The 6,687-nt window shown below is 43.4% G+C and overlaps 1 protein-coding gene across 1 annotated transcript in view; it reads right to left on the bottom strand.

The window, feature by feature from the left end:
• Positions 1 to 6,324, bottom strand: part of gjc2 (gap junction protein gamma 2) — a 22,957-nt gene extending 16,633 nt beyond the window's left edge. The window contains exon 1 of the mRNA XM_058394411.1: positions 5,816 to 6,324. The gene's annotated coding sequence lies outside the window, so the exon portion shown is untranslated. The remainder of the gene's footprint in view (positions 1 to 5,815) is intronic.
• Between the last annotated feature and the right edge of the window lie 363 nt (positions 6,325 to 6,687).

Genomic DNA, 6,687 nt, shown 5'->3' with positions numbered 1-6,687 from the left:
TCAGTGTGTGTGTGTGTGTGTGTGTGTATACACACTCCACACCACAGGCCTTCTGTGTGTCTTTACTTGTTTATTAATGCGTCGTCTCTGAGGGACACTGAGGGGCTTCAAGACAAGAATACAGAGTTTATTTATCTCTCTAGAGATTTTATTTATTCTCTCTCTCTCTCTCTCTCTTTCCATCTGTTTACCTCTCCATCTGTCTCTCTGTCTTCATCTGTCTCTCTCTGTCTCTCTCTCTCTCCATCTGTCGCTCACTCCATCTCTCTCTCTCTCTCCATCCCTCTCTCTCTCTCTCTCTCTCTCTCTCTCTGTCTCTCTCTCTCTCTCTCTCTCTCTCCATCTGTTTACCTCTCCATCTGTCTCTCTGTCTTCATCTGTCTCTCTCTCTCTCTCTCTCTCTCTCTCTCTCCATCTGTTTACCTCTCCATCTGTCTCTCTGTCTTCATCTGTCTCTCTCTGTCTCTCTCTCTCTCCATCTGTCGCTCACTCCATCTCTCTCTCTCTCCATCCCTCTCTCTCTCTCTCTCTCTCTCTCACTGTCTTCATTTGTCTGTCTCTCCATCCATCCCTCTCTCTGTCCATATGTCTGTCTGTTTAGTGCAGTTAGACAGTTTAAAATAAAAATCCACCCTTCAGACTGTTGAGATTAAACTTATTTCATGTTGGTGTATATAACAGTTAAAATACCCAGAATGCAGCGGTACTTTAGTCCTTTAGCCTGTCCAGCTGTCTGACCTCCTCATGTACACTCTGTTCAAACCGACCAGCTTCCACACACACAACTTCCACACTAAAATCTTCCTCAGTGCCATCTTGTGGAAGGAGCCGAGTCTCAGTGTTTTGTATCTGGTGTTAGCGGTAGCATCTCCTCTTCTTCTTCTCTGGACTTATTATGAATAAAACTGAAGAAGTCATGGTTGTTTTTCAGAGATAATGACGATCGTTATCACTTATGTATTTCTCCTATTATGCTGCATTAGCATAGCAATGAACCCTGTGATGTCAGCAGCACACAACCGCTAACCACTAACGCAAACACCAACAGATTAACACCAAAGTCTTAAATATTCCAGTTTTGTATTTTTTTTCCAGCAGAGAAAACGTTTCCACAGCTCTGACTTTAGGAGTTGCTCATTTCTAGTTAGCGTTCGATGCTAAGTGTGTTATATTAGCCAAACGGAGGATGTTCTAACAGATCTGAGGTAAATGTAAACGTTCAGGAGGATTCTGTCACGTTTCTGTGTCTTTACTCTGTTTATATGAGCCTTAATGATTATGTGTTTGCTAGCTAATTCATTAGCTAGGTTACACTCAACGTTCCTAGATCCCGTTGCCTAGCAACAGAGTTTTAATGTGTCTCTCTTGGCTTTCTTAGTTTTCTGAACTCAACAGGAAAAATACACAACATTTAAAATGTTCTACTGCTGGTCTGAGATTACAGAGATGGTGTAGGTTTGTGTTTAAACACAGTGCTGGTCTGAGATTACAGAGATGGTGTAGGTTTGTGTTTAAACACAGTGCTGGTCTGAGATTACAGAGATGGTGTAGGTTTGTGTTTAAACACAGTGCTGGTCTGAGATTACAGAGATGGTGTAGGTTTGTGTTTAAACACAGTGCTGGTCTGAGATTACAGAGATGGTGTAGGTTTGTGTTTAAACACAGTGCTGGTCTGAGATTACAGAGATGGTGTAGGTTTGTGTTTAAACACAGTGCTGGTCTGAGATTACAGAGATGGTGTAGGTTTGTGTTTAAACACAGTGCTGGTCTGAGATTACAGAGATGGTGTAGGTTTGTGTTTAAACACAGTGCTGGTGTGAAATACGATAAAATACTTTTAAAAATCAGTTTCTATTAAAAATACAGAAGATTAAACCCTTAGAAATCTGTTGTAGTTGATTTCTGCACCACTAGGTGGCAGTCCATACTCACTGCCTCATATTCACATCTCTATAAACATCATTTCAGTCCACTGTGGAGTTTTATTATTATTTACAGTTCACAGAGGCAAGCACAAACATGTACTTGTGGAGTCATTGTGGCTGGATGTCTGGGGTCATTATCTTGCTGAAACATCTCTCCTCTCTCCACATTCATGGTGAATACTTTCTCAGGCGGTTAGGGAGATAAAATTCTTCACATTAGTACATCACTACCTTCACAATTCCTTCAGTAGGTGCGTTTACATGGACACTTGTAATCCGAAGGTAACAGGACTAGAAGCACAATCAGATTAAAAAAGTGTCATGTAAACATGTTAATCGGATGGAATGTGCCACATCTGATTAAAATTTCAATCGGATGGTAAGGGGTGGTTTAAACCATTTTTAGTCCGATCGAGAGGACATGTAAACACTTAATCAGATGGAATATGTTCCTGGAAAGTTCTGCACATGTGCAATGACGCAAGAATGACATACGGATGTTACGGCGGATATCCTGTTTTCATGGACTGTGCGCATGTCAAAAGATCTAATCTGATTCCAGTCATGTGTCATGTAAACACGCATAACAATCTGATTACTTTATACTGCATTCATGTAAATGCTGCGATCGGATTCGTCAATCTGAATTCAGTCCGATCTGATTAAAAAGTGTCCATGTAAACGCACCCAGTGACATGCAATAGCTTCCAGTATTATTTGTAGAGAAACAGCCCCAGAAACATGATGCTCTCTCCACCATGTTTCAGTATGGGTCACTGTATAAACACCATCATCAGTCCAGTGTGGACATACTGGACATTCACTATATCAGGATATAGTTAAATATTTTGATGGGGTGAACTGCTGCTCTCTAGGGCAGATAAACAAATCTGAGTCCTTAAACACTGACCGATCTCAGGTTCATATTAAGTTAGAATGGAGTGTGAGGGGGTGAGAGGTGACTGACCAGCTGACCAGCCGGTCACTCTCTCGCTGTTGCAGGTCATTAAGACCAGTCCTGCCTTCTAGTGACCGAGTGTTCGGATGTAACCTGTCTCTCTCTGTTCATATTAACTTTTGGGAAATGTGCACTGACCACAGTGGACTATATAGTGAATAGGGCATGTAGATTAGGACACACCCACAGTGACTTGATGGTGTTTATGTGCCCTATATAGTGAACAGTGAGTGTCTTTTGGGACGCACTACAGTATAGTGAATATATAAAAGTGTTATCACAGGGGACTTGGGGCACAAGCCAGGGAACACACAAGCTGGGGTGGTAACTTATCTCACACACACACACGCACACACACTCTGTGGACAGTTTACCTGGAACATATCTATGAACTGCATAGAAATCCTGGTCAGGAGAAGACCCAGAGGCGGTGATCACACCCCCAAGTCTAACCATAAAAACCATCATGTTAACAAAGGAAGTGTTCATGGCTTATTCCAGTTATTCCAGTTTGAGATAAATAAGTCTGATTATAGAAACTCATGGTTCTGATTTGTCTCAGGGTCACGTTAGGTGAACGTGTGCATTCAGAACCTCAGCTCTCTCAGCCAATCAGACGGCTCCTTTGAATTTTTTTTTTGTATGCATGCTCTTATAAACTATAGATCATAATCATATTAATAAGCTGAAAGAGGCTTACACTGTGGACAGGAAGTTTAGTTCAAGTTCAGCTTATTGCTTGAGGCTATTTTCTCATTTTTAATGTTTAATCATGTGAAAAGTCAGATATGTTGCATTATTAAACACTCCTTAGAACAACACGGCACTCTGATGTCATCCTGTATCCTTGACAAGTTCAGTGACCCGGTCCATGTCCACTCTTCATATTGAAGCTCAGAATAAACTTCATGGTTACATAATTGCACTTTTGGATCACAGAGATACACTATATTGCCAAAAGTATTCGCTCACCCATCCAAATAATCAGAATCAGGTGTTCCAATCACTTCCATGGCCACAGGTGTATAAAATCAAGCACCTAGGCATGCAGACTGTTTTTACAAACATTTGTGAAAGAATGGGTCGCTCTCAGGAGCTCAGTGAATTCCAGCGTGGAACTGTGATAGGATGCCACCTGTGCAACAAATCCAGTCGTGAAATTTCCTCGCTCCTAAATATTCCACAGTCAACTGTCAGCTGTATTATAAGAACGTGGAAGTGTTTGGGAACGACAGCAACTCAGCCACGAAGTGGTAGGCCACGTAAACTGACGGAGCGGGGTCAGCGGATGCTGAGGCGCATAGTGCGAAGAGGTCACCAACTTTCTGCAGAGTCAATCACTACAGACCTCCAAACTTCATGTGGCCTTCAGATTAGCTCAAGAACAGTGCGCAGAGAGCTTCATGGAATGGGTTTCCATGGCCGAGCAGCTGCATCCAAGCCATACATCACCAAGTGCAATGCAAAGCGTCGGATGCAGTGGTGTAAAGCACGCCGCCACTGGACTCTAGAGCAGTGGAGACGCGTTCTCTGGAGTGACGAATCGCGCTTCTCCATCTGGCAATCTGATGGACGAGTCTGGGTTTGGCGGTTGCCAGGAGAACGGTACTTGTCTGACTGCATTGTGCCAAGTGTAAAGTTTGGTGGAGGGGGGATTATGGTGTGGGGTTGTTTTTCAGGAGCTGGGCTTGGCCCCTTAGTTCCAGTGAAAGGAACTCTGAATGCTACAGCATACCAAGACATTTTGGACAATTCCATGCTCCCAACTTTGTGGGAACAGTTTGGAGCTGGCCCCTTCCTCTTCCAACATGACTGTGCACCAGTGACCAAAGCAAGGTCCATAAAGACATGGATGACAGAGTCTGGTGTGGATGAACTTGACTGGCCTGCACAGAGTCCTGACCTCAACCCGATAGAACACCTTTGGGATGAATTAGAGCGGAGACTGAGAGCCAGGCCTTCTCGTCCAACATCAGTGTGTGACCTCACAAATGTGCTTCTGGAAGAATGGTCAAAAATTCCCATAAACACACTCCTAAACCTTGTGGACAGCCTTCCCAGAAGAGTTGAAGCTGTTATAGCTGCAAAGGGTGGACCGACGTCATATTGAACCCCATGGATTAGGAATGGGATGTCACTTAAGTTCATATGCGAGTCAAGGCAGGTGAGCGAATACTTTTGGCAATATAGTGTATAGAAGGGAAATGATTTATAATCACATTATAGTCTGGTTCCTCTCAGGGTTCCTCTCTGGGTTCCTCTCCTCAGTTGAATTGTCACAGTAAAGAGGACCATCTAGAAAACCCTGCTACAGCACAGGTCAGATGGGTTTGCTGCTTTACACGTCATACCTCATGTGAACTCTCATTTCTACAGTAACACCATTTAACAAATATATCTACAGCTAATTTCCATGTTAGCAGGAGCTTCACGCTGGTAATTTGCTTTCTGTTGCCTTGCAGATGAAATACAAATGAAGATATAGAGTGTCTGTGGTGATGTTTAGGTAACCAGCAGCCTGTGGATACGTTACTGAAAATATCACACTCTATTTTTCTCATCTATTCTGTGTGATTTTATTTGTACCTTCTATTTTTTCATAATTGTAGATAAAAATACACAGAGTATGCTGACTTGTGTTAAAAGTTCCTGTGGGCTGATGTGAGGAATGATGTTCTGAACATGCAAACAATAGCTCTAAGGGTTTCCCAGCAGGTTGGCGTCTGTTAGCTCACGCTCTTGGTGGTACAACGGTTTCCTTCCTTAACATGTAAAACATCTGAAGAACTCTAACTGATCTGGAGTGAGCTGAAGTTGAGGAACTGTCATGACCATGCTCAATCCAGGTAAGAGATATCTGAAGCCTCACCCACACAGCTTATACACCAAATAGTCCAGTAACCATCTCCATGATCATGATCACATCACCTACCTCTCCATCACCTCCTGTGCTCCATGCTCCTCCTGGAGATTCCTCTTCCTGCAGAGGAGAGGGTCCAGCGCTGCTCCTCACACGTGAACCTGACCACCTCCACTGGACATGCTAGACAGAATGAAGGAGAACAAAGAGATCTGTCCAGAGCCTGCACCACCAAGTACAAGCCAAGCGGTTACATCACACCACTGTCCAATAGCAGCATTGTTCTTCTCGCTGAGCCGCCGTTTCCCTTCACACCATCAATCAGCACTGCTGTTCCTCTCCATTCACACTGTACACTCTGTACTGAGGGAGCAGACACCACTCTTACTCACAATACTGCAGATAATAAACAAAAACTCATCCTCATCCTCATCATCATTATCAGAAGAGGAGGAGGAAGAGGTAGAAGAAGAGGAGGCAGACGAGGAACTGGTAGCTCAGTGGTTCAGATCTTGGACTACTGATCAGAAGGTTGTGAGTTTGAATCCCAGCTCCACCGAGATGCCCCTGCTGGGCCCCTGAGTGAAGCCCTTAACCTCCAAGTTGCCCCATATAAGGGATTCTGCTAAATACCATGAATGTAATAATGATGAATGTATTCATAAAGGAATAATGAGTCAGATAATTAGAGATGGTAAGATGAAGGAAGCTTGTATCTAGAAAGCTCTGCACTTGGCCTTCAGATTTATTACACTGTGTTTCAAAAGCTTCAGAGTTAATAAATCACTGTGTGTGTGTGTGTGTGTGTGCGTGCGTGCGCGTGTGTGTGTGTGTGCAGGTGAAGGACGTGGCAGAAGTACAAAGTCTATTCCAGAATACCTCTTGTTCAGAGATAAAACTACCCCATTAACATCATACATGCACACACACACATACACATACGT

The sequence above is a fragment of the Hemibagrus wyckioides genome, linkage group LG07, assembly GCF_019097595.1.
Source record: "Hemibagrus wyckioides isolate EC202008001 linkage group LG07, SWU_Hwy_1.0, whole genome shotgun sequence".
NCBI lineage: Eukaryota > Metazoa > Chordata > Actinopteri > Siluriformes > Bagridae > Hemibagrus > Hemibagrus wyckioides.
This window is presented reverse-complemented; position numbering and strand designations above follow the sequence as displayed.